Source organism: Manis pentadactyla, chromosome 14 (genome assembly GCF_030020395.1).
Source record: "Manis pentadactyla isolate mManPen7 chromosome 14, mManPen7.hap1, whole genome shotgun sequence".
Lineage (NCBI taxonomy): Eukaryota > Metazoa > Chordata > Mammalia > Pholidota > Manidae > Manis > Manis pentadactyla.
Genome location: NC_080032.1, coordinates 91,219,320 through 91,234,394, shown reverse-complemented (window position 1 = coordinate 91,234,394; position 15,075 = coordinate 91,219,320). Strand labels below are relative to the sequence as shown.

Here is a 15,075-nt window from a genome sequence, read left to right as displayed (position 1 = left end):
TACCTTGAAATCATAGGGGAAAAAATCATTCTTACTTTCTTCCAAGGTTTAGCGCTGACCATGAAACAGAATATGTAATCAGAATATTCATGGAAAATGTGTTCAAAAGCAAGAACACTGAGCTGGGAATCTTGGAGGTCTGGGTTCTAAGCCCAGCTTTCACGTGGACATATCATACAGCTTCCCAGAAGTCATTTAGACTTCCTGGCACCCAGTGTCCGCACCTATAATATACAGGTGAATTAGATGGTCTCTGCCCTGCTAATTCTCTAATTCTAAATGTCATACATATGTTTGCATGAACCCATGAGTCACCAAAACCTGGCTGAGTTCAGGAAATTATTTAATAAACAAAATGTCTCATAAGCAATTCAAGAGATCTGGAACTGACTCTCAAAACATTGCATAATCCTGTTTAGGCACAGACTTCAAACCCAGGAGGAGCATGGAACTGGGCCTCTCTTTGCCGCCATCCGCAGCTCACGGAAGGCAGGCTGCCAGTTCACACCACCGGCTCAGAGCATTTGAACAGCTCTCACTGACTCTGGGCGCCCTTAATACACAGAAATGGTATTACCTCTTTCAGAGTGACAGCATCAGAGCATATCTTATGTCTATACCTTTCCAACATCTCAAAAGATGTTCGTAACAGCTTTTGCATTTCTTTTTATCCTCATTTCTGATTTGATCAGTGTGACAGCATTGTGAGTAGGCCAGGAATTCCTGTGCCCATTTTACAGATGAATATCCCAGGGACCAGAGATGAACTGACTCACTTCCCATTAGGAGCTGATGGTTCTCATGCATGGATCTCCTGACTCATTCCAGCCGGGGGCTCCTCTCAGTGCCTCTCCCCACTGACTGCCTCCAGTTCCTGTCTGCTGTATAGACCCAAAGTGGCTCTGAATGCTTTGGCCCTTTTAAAGAATTTCTATGGAAAAATAAAATTCCCAGATAGAAACAATGGACTTATTGATGCCCAAATTAGCTCCTGCTCCCCATGTGGTTCCCCATAAATGGTGTTCCCATAATTCAGAGGCTGCTCTGGCAGAGCTGTCCAGAACACTGTCACCAGGGCTATTTTTTCATCATACAATTTTGGCCATCTCTTCGTTTATCTTTTAAAACAGGGTAGATCATGTTCTAGAGAGAATGACCCTGAAAGGTCCTAAACATTTTATAGCCATGGGGATAATTAGAAAGATTTGAGAATTATACCCCTCTCTGTTAACTGACTGAGGAGTAGACCAACTTAACAAATCACAAATACAGGATTCTGGAAACAGTGTAATTCTATGTTGCTCACTTCCCAGCCCCTGTGGTAGAAACAGGGACGTGATGTGTGAAGTGCCTGCCCTGGGCTTGGCCGCTGGAATCCAGCAGAGCCGGCAGGTTGGGACTGAGAGATCTCACAGAGATTAGCTGCACAAGAGGCATGCCTGTGTCTGCATGATATTCCTGTTTCCTGGCTCATAATAGCATGATTCCCTTGATTTCCCACACTGAGCGGCAGAGGCGGCCACTCACGGTGGTCCACACGGTTACATTGCTCCTGTTGCTGGCTCCAAGGGGAGCATAGCTGCTCCCCCTCTGGCTTTTGAAGCAAAACAAACACAGCTCCAAATCTTTGACTGGGCTTTTCACTTGCGATGCACGGTACTGGCAGCTGCTTGCACCGTTTCCCCTGAAGCAGGCCCACGAGTGGGCAGAGCACTGTGGCAGGTGCTTTGCGGGGACCTAAATCTGAGCAGAACACAGCCCGTATCTCAAAAAGTTGAACTGAGGAAGGGATTGGGTGGGGTGGCAGGGTGGAGAGAGAAGACGCGTGTATGAATTACTGTTTAGAACCAAAGGTTTTACAACCAAAGTGCACCTCGTGATCAGACACGCTGGGGACCATATCTCCTTGAAATTTCCCTGCTTCCCACCATGGTGCTTAAAGTAATTTTTTTTTAAGGAAAAGTAAAAGAGGTATTTGGAAGTTTCTTGAATCAAGGGGATAAGAATGGTTTCATGAAGGCAATGGCACTGGAATTAAGTCCTGAAGGTTGAGTAGATTTTTAACAAACAGGAAAAATGATAAATATATGTATAATGAACAATTTTAAATGGCATTATTACTTACATCAACTTACTTCTTAAGACAAAAAGAGGGAGCCCCTCAGGTAGGGCCCACAGCAAGCAAAGGCAGGGACTGGGGACCAGACATGGAGGAACTAGCCAGTCATTTCCCATGCACACAAGCCTCAGCGCCCGGGTGAGTGAGGGCGTTGGGGAGCTCGGTGTGACGTGTAGGACACACGGATTCTGAGTGTCACACAGGCAGCAGGCAGGCCCGCACAGTTGGCCCAGAGGTTATGTGTCAGGTGGTAGTAGAGGACAGAGATGGGACCGTGTCAAGAGGGTCCCTGAAACCAGGCTAAATAAAGCTCAGTACTTAACTCAGTGACAACAGGGGATTACTAAAGACCTGGGGTTGAGGACTGATAGGATCCCAGGTGAATGCATGACTCATTTAGAGCAAATGCATAGGATTCGCTCAGAACAGGAAGAAATGAGGAAGAAAGACAGGTTTGGAGAAACTGCAAAGCTCCCCGGGGAGAAGCAAGAGGGCCCTGAAATACGGTACCACCAGAGGGACTGAAGAGAAGGGAAGCTGTGGATTCTCACCTAAAATAGACAGTACAAGCCATTGACTTGTTTGAAAAGAAAAATGTAGATCTGGGTGGTCTGAGTTTGGGATGCCAGGAGGATGTACAGGGAGGTGGGCAGCCTGCCGTTGGACACTCAGGTGTGTGGTGTTCAGGGGCCGTCAAAAGAAGACACACTTTGGTGCTATCCACGCAGAGCGGCTGTTAAGCCCCAGATGGGACAAGACATGAGGGTGTGAGGGTGGGTACAGAAGGAGAAGAAAGCATTCTGGGATCATTTCCATCCACAGCACAGAAGTAGCTGCAGAAGTACGTGCACAGGCAGGAGAAATGAAGGCGGAGTGGAGGTCAAGCTAGTGCAGGACCAGGGGCCCCCGAGGAGGTGGCCGTGGAGGGCAGGCCGCACCCAGTGGGGGCGAGGGAAGCCAGGGGGCCCGAGGAGGAGGCTGTGGAGGGCGGGCCGTGCCCAGTGGGTGCCCGAGGCCAGGCGAGCCCTTGCCTGGGACGCGCCCGCCGCCTCCGGTGGGAAACCTTGGTGGGAGCAGACAGCAGGCACCCGGGAGGGTAAAGGTTGTGCACAGACAGCAAGGACCAGACTTCTGGAGGCCCCGTGGAGGGATAGGAAACGAAGATGTAAGTGAAGAGGGGAGGCTGGACGGGGACGGGGGCGAAGGAACGGCGGCTGGCACACCGCCCATGCCTGGGGTTACCCTCTCCACCTCTCTTGGGGCAACTCACAAATTTCTAGCTCCTGCCCAGCTCCTCCCGAGATCCTGAGCCATTTATAAACAGCCCACTGGGCAGCTCCCCCTGGGTGTCAGCGGCACCTCGAACAACCAGCCCACGTCAAACTCATGACCTTTGCCTCCAAACCACAGCCTCTCCCACTATGGTCATTCACCCGACTGCCGGGGTCAGGAAGTGGGGACCTCCCTCAGCATGCCTATCCTCTCACACCCCCAGAACCACCAAAGGCTTTTAACTCATCTCCCAAAATCTGCCCTTGCCCCCCCACCCCTGGGATCCCCCTACAGCCAGAGAGGGCTTTTTGAAGCTCAGGTCTGGTCATGTCCACCGTTGCTGACAGCCCCCAAGCGGCTCCCTCCTGGCAAGTCTGCCGTGGTGCCCCAGGCCCTGCCCACCCCCGGCGCACCCCACACCCTCCCTGACCTGCACACCCCAGCCATCCTGCCTCCTTCACGTCCTCACACATTCCCACCTCTGTGCCCACACGTGCCGCTCCACCTGCCCGCTGTGCCCTGCCCCTGCCCCGCAACCTTCTGTTTCGGGCCGATGGGAGGCTGCACAGCAGCGCTGTTAGGACTTCCTGCTTTGTGACCAGACTGAGCTCTAGTGCCCACTCCTCCACTCACTCTCGTAGGCAACCCTCAGTGGGTTACTGGCTGTCTCCAAGCTCAAGTTTTCTCACTTATATGTTAGCATGATCCATGCCTCACAGAAAATTCCTATAAATTCCTATAAAATCACCTGGCACATAGTAACCACTTGGTAAGGCACTACCTTTAATTGTTTTTGCTCGCATGAACGAGCGCGTGACGGGCAGCCAGCTGGGCTTGGAGTCCACGAGGGTCAGCAGATCCCGCGGGTCCTTAGGCAACAGCCCAGTATTTGCCATTCGCCGTTTCATCTTTCCTTAGAGAGAGCCAGAGCGCGGTGTGTCATCTCATCTATGAAGACCAGGAAATTATTATTTAGCAGCATTTTGTTTTTGGAAATCAGATCAATCTGGAGTAAAATGCACATTCACGCAGCCCTCCCTGAGCACGGGCATTAGGGGAGCGGTGGCGGAGGCTGGCGAAGGGGGCGAGGGCGGCGAGGGCCGTCTTGTCATGACCGAGACGTCCCAGAACACGCTGGCCAAGTGAGCGGAGAGGCCGGGACTCCAGCGAGGGGACTGGAGTCCCCTCTTGGAGGCCACGTCCGTCGTGCGCCGCATGAGAGGCCCTGAGAGCCAGCCGCCTCCCGCGCTCCCGGTGGCCCGTCCCCGCTTCCTGGGCTGGGGACACGCAGGGGCCTCACGGGCCGTCCGCCTAGACGCGAGGCGCCTTCTTCCGACCACGAGCTCGTGCGGATCACCCGGTGGGCCCGGGATTCCGCGTCCTCCCCCCGCCGGCCGCCTTCCCTCCAGCTCTTGTCCAAGGAAGGTCACTCATCTGGCTCACACAGAGTATAGAGTATCTTCTACTTCGGAAATTATTCAGAAAATTTTCTGAACAATTCTCTTGGTGTCTGCTAATGGGAAAATGCCAAGCTCACGGGAAATGCCTGCATGATCCCGGACAAATATGAGGAAGAGCAGACGGAAGGCCCCTGCGACGCCCTGCGGATTCCCTCTCCTGCAGCACGTACCCCCTTTACCGCCTCGCTTTGCTTCTCATAACGACTGTTCTCCCCTCGCCGGGACAGCTGGGGAGCTGGGAATGACGGGGTGAACATCAGTTCCGGTTGCCGCTAGAACGTATGCTGTCATCTATGGCCTCTTGTTCATCGAGTTCCTAGTAAAGGCAGCGATCACAAGGCCCTAGGGGCTTCCCTTTCATTAAATTGAGCACCAGTTTCCATGCCTGCAGGACGAAATCGCAGCACTGTTTATAGGACACAAAAGGGAGCTGAAGCCTCCGGGCCCTCGGGATGGTGGTGTGGCCCTGGCCTCCCAGGAAGGCTTATCTGAGGAGCTCTATTGGGCTCTTGGCAGACTGTGGTCTTAGTTGAAAAGTAAAAGTACGATTAACTGGTAATATTGAGAATAACAGTGAAAACCTTTTGCTTCCAGAACTTAGTGAACCTTTTGAAGATATCTTTTATTGCCTATAAGTTCTATTATAAAAGCACAATAGCGTTTCAAAATGCAAAGTGGCTGGGAAAAAGGGTTTATGTAACATTAGAAGCAAAAAGCTGGTTGTAAAGTCATGTCTATGCTGAGACTGTAATTATATGAAAATTAGATCACACAGTAACTGGAAGGAAGCATTAAAGCAGCTGGTTTCTAGAAGTTTTTTCTTAATTTCTGTTATTGTAATAGTATTATTTGTATGATACAAAGATACGTCTGCTAAACATATATCTTTTACTTAAAATACTGTAGAAAGTCATCGTTAACTTGTAGTAGAGACATTAAAAATGATACTCCTTCTAAAATTGAATGTAGAACTATGGAGCTTTTCTACCTTATCTTTAAAAACTATTATTCTACAAAATAAAATGGATTGACTTCTAGGATAGTTCTTGAAATTGACAGAAATAATCTCCTTTGGCATCACTAACAAGTCTCCAAAATTTTATTTTCTTCAATGAGCAATGATAGAACCAAATAATTTTTTTATGGTATATTTTCTTTCTGGTTCTCTAGTGGACCGGAAAACCTCTCTGGAACCTCAGAAAATGCTTCAGCATGTATTTGCCATGTGACTATAAATACTTAAAGACAGAGCGCTGGCTGGGTGCTGACACCAGACCCAATGCAGCCCAGAACATGGCACACAGTCCCTCTCTTTCTTAAGTTTCTGTCTACTCAGTGCTTCACCCCAAGACACCTGTTGCTTGTAAACAACACTCAATACAGAGTTTGGCTGAATTTCATACTGAATGGGCATTTCCTTCTGTCCAGAAATTCCCGTGACTTTTAAATTAAATGATTTCTATCGCCAAGAACTGGTTGTCTTTTCCCCTGGGGTGTCATTAGCAGGTTGAGATAGTCAGTGGCTAGTTTGGACTTCCTGTGCCGTAGAGTTCAGGCCTTTCCTTGGGTCCCTTCCATGCAATTTAGCCCAACAAAAATGCACCCAGCTAGGTGACTTCCCAGAGAGTCTGGGTCAACAGGCGCTACCAACGGCTATGGAAACCCCGTGCTGGCCGGAATGCTGTGTCCCACCCACTGGTCGGTCAGCACAGCTCGTGATGGACCGCTAAGCATTCGGGAATTGGCTGGACTGCATGTTCCTGACCTTTGCCACATGACTGGTTATAGTCAAGAGTAATCAGCTGCAAAAACAAATAAGCCCAATGCTATAATAACCAGCATTCTAATGGGCAAGAAGCAATACTGGTAAATTGATCCCATACTAAAGATGAGGGACTTGATTCCGGGGATGGTGGGGACCCCAGAATGATGTTTGAGGAGAACGGGAGCCACGTAACCTGGGTTCAGGATGAGAACTAAACCAGGGGCTGGATGAACAAAAGCTGGAGAAGGTAGAGGCTGGCGAGTCGGGGAACTAACAGGAAGCCTGGAATCGATGAGTCGGCCCAGGCCGAAGCAACGGCGAGAGGCACGCGAGCAGGACAGACACGGCGGAGCAGCAGGTTTGAGGAGTTCGGGGGGCGAGCACCATGCAAAGAGAGAGTTAAGAAGACACTAAAGTTTCCAGCCAGATTATTGAGTTGGTGGTGACGCCACTAATACAACAGAGGCATCAAGAGGAACGGTTTGAGGGAGGTGAAGGGAGCCTGGTTTTAGGATTTAGATACCAAAAGAGCCGGGGAACATCACGGCAGACATGGCAGCGGGACATCCGGACACACCAGGGCTAGGAAAGAATATTTAACTGTACAGACTTTGAAGTTAAACCCTGGTTCTTGCACTTAGGTTCAGGGGCTTTAGATATTTAAACATCTTAGCTCTACATTCTTACCTGAACAATGCAGGTAGTGATTACATTACAGGGTTGCTGCGGTGAGCAAGGAGCATACATGGAAAGCACTTATGGTGTCTGAAATGCAGTAAGAACCCCAGAAGGTTTCTGTCCTTGGACCACTGCGAGCATCTCTCCATGTTCTCTGTGCCTCGTCCTCTGCCGCCCTCCCTGCATGGCAGTCAGAGAGACTGCTCTAACAAAGAGGAGATGCCCACCAGTCCTGTGCATGCAGACCCTAGAGACTCAGCCCCCTCGTCCCGGAACGTGGCCCTCATCAGACTCAGGGCCTCCTTGCTTGCTGTTCCTCTGCTGGGCATGCTCTTCCCAGACTGCTCAAGGCTGGTTCTTTTCCACCCTGCGGTTAGTTCTCATGGAAGCCTTTTGATGGTCTTTTCTTTATCCTCACCACACTCTCTTTATTTGGTTACACTCTTTATTTTACCCATAGAACATTCTCATTTTAAATGAAAATTTCGTGTATATGTTTACCTTTGTGTTTATTCTCCCTCTTCAATTAGAATGTCAGTTTCCTGACAGCATGTCTGTCTTATTCCTGCTACATCCCAATGCCTGGCAGTTAGTAGGATTTCTGTAAATAATTGTTGAATAAAGGAGTGAATGAGAATGAGTGTACATGGGATTATGTGGACTTAAACAAAAAGCACACCGCTCTTCCCCATAGGATGGAACAGCCTGACTCAGACACACGGCCCTGTGGCGCCCAGTTCCTCGGAGCTGGATTCTCCTGAGGTGAGCCGATCAGCCTCTCTGGCCCCCACCGGCCATCTCACTACCGCAGAGCCAACACAGCCATGCCTGTGCCTAAGACGGAGATAGTGAAGAATAAGCGGGATGAAATCGGGCAGGTGCCTGGAGTTGTGCAGGAGGAAGACACTCTACCTAACTGTTCAGCCCCCGTAAAGATGACAGGCATGGGCCAAAACGTGATGATCAAAATCCCCAAGGTCACCTCAAATCACTGGGCTATGAATCCCCACATGGCCCTGACTGACAACAGTCAATCAGAATTTCCACCAAGCCACCAAGATCCATCACATAAACCCCAGGATCACAATTCAGGGTGGTGTTCCTGAAATACCATGAAAAATAAGTCACTCCCCAAATGGACTAGGAATCGCAGAGGGGATGCAAAATGCCCTCAGCCAGAGCAGGGTCAGCACCTCTGTTCCCGGCCCCTGGCTCCTGGCTCCCCGTGGAACTGCCCATCTGTGCCCCAGGAGCCCGCGCTGGAGCATACGGTCAGCACCCTCGCCCACTCTCTCTCAGAAAACCTTGAGATGCAGTGAACCGGACTGAGGAAAACAGCACAGTCTTAGGCTTCATTTCAGGTGCTTTGTAAGTAACGGGTGACTGGCTCAGCCCTGCGAGCCAGACTTGGGCATCCGCTCCCGTTACAGAGCTGCTGCCTCCTGGGGTGCCTCCCCTGGAGCGAGGAACCCCAGACAGCTCATCGCATCTGGTCTGCAGATTAAGAAACTGGTTTTTTTATTTAGGTGGCCCTCAGGTGTTTTCTTGACTTTGCCATTTACCAGTTGTTCAACTTTGGGAAAAGGACTTTAGTTTTTAATTTGTAAAATGAAGATAATAATGCCTACTGTAGTGGGTCATTGTAAAGGAGACAAAGGAGTAAAATGTAAAATTGTAAGTTGCTAAGCATGTCACTGAATACTAGCTGTTAATATTAATTAATAGGCAATAATTAATTGTCCATGATAATATCTGAACCCAAGCTATTTCTTTTTTATCCACCCAGCAAATATTTATCGAGCATCTCTTTGATACCAAGCATTGTGTGGGTGCCGAGGATGCAACGGCAGGCGTGGTACACTGACCCCTGTCCTCCTGGGGCCAACAGATGTGTGACCAGGCGACTGCGTGACAAGCGCCACAGTAGGGAGAGCTCAGGATGCACTGGAAGGGACCTGGAACACGGGCCTGCAGTCAGGGGCCTGCTCGAGGGAGGGAAGCCTAAGTCATACTCCAAGGGCGCCATCCGTAGGTCAGGAGGCCGGAGCAAAGGAGATCCCATGCAGGAGAAACACTACGCACAGATGCTCAAGGAACAGAGCGAGCCACTGCCAGGCTGCTGACGGAGGTCTGACCGGGCCTGTCAGGCTGTAAGAGGGCTCCTCGTAAGTCCTGGCTGAAGAGTCTGTGCTTTAATCTGAGTCATCAGCAGCACAGGAAGATTCTAAGCCAAGAGTGGCATGGTTGTATCTGTGTTTCAGAACAACCCTCTGGCTGCCGTGTGAAGAATAGATCAGGCAAAGAAGACGTTGTGAGTCTATGAATTAAGGAGACGCCCCCCAAGGACGTGAGGAGTGGACATGGTCTAGAGATATTCAAAAGGCGTAGTGACAGGACTTGGCACCTGATAGAAAGTGCAGGGTGGGGGCGGGCAAGATGAATGCCAGGTGGATCGGTGGTGCCCCCTCACTGAGTGGGTAGCATGGAGGGGCAACAGCTTCTGGACGTTCACCAGAGAACAAGCTGAGCTCCAGAGACTCACAGGCCTTTCAGGTGGAAATAGTCCACAGTAAGTGATTGATCAGGTGATTGGGTATGGCCAATTAATCTGGCAATCAGCAGTACATAACCAGTGAGTGATTAATCCCTGTCATGACCATCGCCACCACAGCCACTTCCTCTAGTTCTTCCTAACTGCCACTAACAGATGCTAACCTGTCAAAAAATCACTGCCCAGCAAACTAACTCGGACACAACCAGCTCCGTGAGCCCAAAGCTGCCTCCACACCGGAGACCCTGTGGCGCATCTGAGCAGGGATCGGCCGGAATCACCTCTGAGAGGCAAGGCCCAAAGGCCTCCTCCATGTTCTCTCACTGCCGGCTCTGTCTGGACGTGCAGCCTCACGTTCTGTGGGCCTAGAAAGCACAGCCTGCCACCTGGGGACCGGACAGGACAGCTCGAGGTGCCGAGGCGTGAGCCACAAGCTTCCTCACCAGCCACCATCCTGTGACTTAACTCAGTTCCAATCTTAATTGCAAGTTAATTTTTAAGTCATTTGTATTGACATAATTACAAAAATTAAAAACATTAAAGGAAAAAAGATCCCCCAATTGCCCTGAGTCAACCTAAAGGTACATTTCCTCTGGCCCCTCTCAAGCAGCCAAAATGGCCCTGAGTTTAAATTTGAGTTTAATTAAAACCTCTCTCCCAAGACTGTACTCACCCCCTTTGTGGACAGCCAATCGTCAGAGAAATCCGGCATGTCGTGTGGAAGGGAGGGATGGTCGTGGTTCCCGAGTAAACCTCCCAGTGGAATCCAGCCTGAAGACTGGTTCGGAGCGCTGTTCACTGCTGTGAAACACGACTGGCTGTTCCTGAGATGTGAGCAGTTTCTTTCCTTACACTGTCTCCTCCAGCATTTCTGAGCAGCGACAGTAGGAAATGGCTGTTTCCCCTGCCAGCTGGGCTCCAAATCTCCACCACTAGAGAGGCCATCGCCTGGGCTGCAAACATCTGGAGAGCTGGCTCATTCCAAAAAAACGAACTTCTGTTTGATAAGAGAGTTTGAAGGACATGCTGTAGACTATGTGTTAAACACTGGTGTTACTCATTGCCAGAAAGGCAAGAATAGAATACAGGTAGAACTTAAATCCAAACTTACTTTAATAAAGTCCAGTGCCTTGGACTCTAGATCTTGTATGAACAGAGAAGCTATGGGCCCAGCACATTGTCTCATAACAATGCAGAACTGCAGCCATATACTTGCATGAGTGTCAGGAACTCTCCAGTTTCTATTTGAAGTCCAATAATTTATCTTACTACACCAGGTATGACACTTTCATTGCCTCATCTTAAGTATAAGCCTGGCTGACCTATGTAAGGGTTGTGGTGAGACTGAGTTTATTGTGTCTAACACTGCATCAGCTCTGGTGAGAGCAGCTCATAAAATATCTTTTAAAATTATAGGCAAAAGTGAGAAAGTAAAAAATATATATAGTTTCATCTGTCACAAAGTTTTATAGCATAGAAGGTAGCTATGCAACTATACTCACAAATACATACGTAGTAATTTTTTTCCTAACTTGCGTACACATTTTTGTTCTTCAAAATGTGTAAAGAGAAGGAAAAATTATCTCTTGGGTGAATGCATTTTTTTCTCACCTGGGCATACAGCCAATAAAGATTAAACTGGGGAAGGAATTGATAAGGGCTTGGGCAAGCATACTAACCTCTCAGGAGGCCAGCCTCCTCCTCTGTAATATAAGAAAGTAGACAAGTGTTTCTCAAACTGTAGTGTACATGGGGGTCCCCTGGGGAGCACGGGTCATGGCCATGGGAGCAGCATCTATGCATCTGTGATTTTTTCGCAAACTCTCCAGGAGATTGTAATGCAAACCCAAGTTAAGAATCTCTAAGTCCAACGATGCCTAAGGTCATTTCCGGCTCTAACAATCATTAATCTTTCTTTAAATATCCTTGCCCTTTGTATATGGACAATTTCATAACAATGCAAAACTGCAGCCATATACTTGCGTTGGGGAGTTTTTTTTCTCTTTTCCTCTTTTGTGTGGCTTGCCCTCCTGCTGCCCATCTCTTTCTACTGGAGACAGACACCCTCCGCCTGCAGGAGCCCATGGGGAGCCGTCCATCGGTGATCTTATTAAAGCAGAGGCCTGTCTGGTGCCTTATTCTTAATGATGGTTGGGATGCGGAATTCCAAGCCTTGAACGTGTTTTTTTTTAAACTAACTGAAAGTCAGTTATTACAAATTCTCTGTTCCCTCTTGTTCCCTCTTGTTGTCTCCCTTGCCACCATCTGAACAACCTCATGTAAACAGCAACCGCTGTCGCACAATCACAATGGTTTTTGTCTCTGCATCTCCAGGGCCAACCACAGCGTTTGGTGAGCCCTCGGTACTGTTTGTTGACTGACTAAGTGGCTTTGGAAAAGGAGAAATTTTGATCTTTGCTCCTGATTGCTCTGACTCTTAGTGAGTCGTTATGTCTACTGAATAGACGGCAGTAAGAATGTCAGAGGTGAATGAAGGCTGCAAAGGAGCCGGAAAGCCGGAACCCAACTTCCACCTCTCTCAATTCCACCTTTCTCAACTCACAAGCAACAGACAGACTCTGAAACTCAATGCTGCACACAGAAGAGAGGAAAGAATGGCCCTTCAAAATAAATACATAGAGTCCTACAAAAGATCAGGCCCAACAAATCTAAATAATATCATGTGGAATCTCATAAAAGTTTTAACATTCAGTTTTCTTTGATCATACTTTGTTCAATGTTTACCACTGGCAAGAAATTAATATTTTGCTGATAGATGGAAACCTTTATGAGATTGAAATCCAGTTAGTTTGCTTATAGGACCAAAACATTTCTTTTGGCTGGTCTCTATGGACGGGCAGTCAAGGTATGATCTGCTCCCACATGCCCTGCAACGCATCAGCCATCCCTCTCCGTGTCTCACCATGTGCCCCCTAGACCTCTGGCTCACAACCAGGAGCAGACATGGCACTGGCTTCTCTGAGGCGCCAAGAAGGACTGGGCCGCCTACTTTGGAACACAAACCCATGTATAAAGGCCCTTTTAGTCAGATCACTTTGCAGAGGTGTGAATGTTATTTTAGATCCAGTTGAGAATTCGGCAGAGTGCCAAGGACCCAGGGTGTGGCTCACAGCACACCTCTGACCCCCTGAAAAGTGGGTGCAGAGCCCCAGCGTGACCTGCTCTCAAAGACACTCCCACAGTCCCTGCACGCTGGAGAGCTATCCCCAGGAAGCTCTGGCCCCAGGGCAGACAGGAAAGGTGGTGCCAGTCAGTCAGATCTGCTAAGGAGCCTGGGAGACGGCCCAGGGCCCTTCAAATCTGCACTCCCGCCCTAGGACCTCCCCTCAGCAAGCTGCTGAACGCCTCCTGGGATGGGGAGAGAGAGGCCCGGGGCAGTGCCACGGAAGGGGACCTGCGCATGGCCCTGTATGAGGTGCCTTCTGTGGCTTGCATCAGTGCTGCTCTGGTTCTGAGATTCCTCATATGAAATAGCAGAGTTAACTCTTTTCCAGGAGCAAAATGGGCCACACTGTTCGAGACCAGGAAACGAGGCGTGTTCACTCCCCGCCCCCGTAGGGAGGAGGGCAGATCCGGGAATGTGCGGACGTCTGGAACGTTTAATAGGATTGATCCAGGTTGTTCGGATGGATTATCCATAGAGTCGCTCAATTAATGCAGAAGGAAGTCAAGCAGTTACTACAGGTAAGACCGAAAGGTAAACAGCGAGATTCTATTTTTACTGGCCACTGTATCTGGAGAAGCAAATCTAATACAAACTAATGTCCACCAAATTTTTTAAGTTCCATAGAGACATCAGTACCTGAAATGGCAAAAATTACATACTATTTTTATTAAAATAAATATTAACTGTGATGTGCTATTAGCATATATTTACATGTGAGGTCTCCAGCCCTCCCACCGAATCCCCCTCCCCCTGTTGCTCCGACGCAGAACTCAGTGGACTCGGTGCCCCGCTCTGCCTGGGTCCCCTGCCGGTCCACCGCCAGCTCTGACTCAGAGTAGGTCCTATCCCCCACCCCACCCCCGCCTCAGCCCAGTTCCTGGCTGCTCTGAGCGCAGATCAGCGCCCTCCTGAAACGGCTGCCAGAATGTGTTTCCCGGCTTCCCTCCCCACCCTCCACAGAGCCGACTGGACAGCAGCCAGGGGGTGGTTCTGTCTGCGCTCCCCCCTTACCCCCCAGGACCCTCCAGCCACTTTCACCTCCCACCCACCGAGCTCACTCTCAGCAGCTCCTGGAGGGGCTGGATCCTGCGGGTCACTCAGGTGCCCAGGACTCAATGTCAGCACCCCCAAAAAGCATCTCTTACCCCTCTTTCTAAAGAAGCCTCCCAATTCCAGACTATCACAACAATAATCATGTCTTTGTCTACCCTCAGCTTGAGAGCTGCCTCACCCAGGCTTTGCACCTTGCTGCAGCCAGTTGGTACCCACGGAGGCCCCCCTGCAGTCATCAGGGTCCCAGACCTCCCTGTGGAGTGACTGAGACCTTCCCGGACTTGCAGCCCACCTGTCCCTTCTGCCCCCTCCTGCCCCCACCCTCCCGCCCCCGCACAGACAGGCAGTCCCCAGAGCACCCCAGTAACTTCCCACATTCCGCGTGTTCTGGGTCGGCCTCCCCGGGTCCCAGCCTACTGCAGAACGGGTCATATTCGGGCCAGGTCGCAAGGTAGAGCTGATGGGTGTGATGCAGGGTGTCTGAAGTGGGTGGGGGTGGGGGAGGCAGTAACAGCACCAAGACTTTTAACTGAAGTGATGGAAGAACCAAGTAGCCTTTTCTGTCGTGGGTGACTCTGCAGGAAGAACGTGCTGGGGTGAGGATGGGACTTGGAGTTGGGTTCTGTTCCAATCACAATGCCTGGGGGGAGAGCCTCATGTGAGCACTTGGATGTGAGCTCTGGAGATCAAGGGAGAGGTCAGGGTGGAACCAGAAATGTGGGGGTTGTTTTTGTGGAGAAGGTGAGGCCTTGACCTGGATGAGGATATCTTTAGATCAAAAAACAAAAAAACAAAAAAACAGCTATTATAATTTTGGCCAACCTTCCCAACGTAGCCTTTCTGCATTATATTTTAATTCTGAAGTTCGTCAGATTTATTTTGTCATCATTAGCTATTCTAGCTTCAACAGTCATTCAATTAACTTATTCTGGTTTCTTCACTTGACATGTGGAGATAAATAATGATTATAAACTCCAACTTCATGGGTAA

The 15,075-nt window shown here is 49.6% G+C and overlaps 1 long non-coding RNA gene across 11 annotated transcripts in view; it reads right to left on the bottom strand.

Moving 5' to 3' along the window:
• The window catches only part of LOC118914542 (uncharacterized), a 79,948-nt gene that overhangs the window by 42,123 nt on the left and 22,750 nt on the right, over positions 1–15,075 (bottom strand). For 7 of the 11 annotated variants that reach the window (XR_008993729.1, XR_008993734.1, XR_008993727.1 and 4 more), the window contains one exon: positions 4,173–4,339. The exons of 1 other annotated variant lie outside the window; for it this stretch is intronic. This is a non-coding gene — a long non-coding RNA (uncharacterized LOC118914542). Of the gene's footprint in view, positions 1–3; positions 225–4,172; positions 4,340–5,021; positions 5,237–10,518; positions 10,843–15,075 lie in introns of all 11 variants that reach the window. 3 more of the 11 variants (XR_008993731.1, XR_008993732.1, XR_008993725.1) reach the window with 3 other exon arrangements.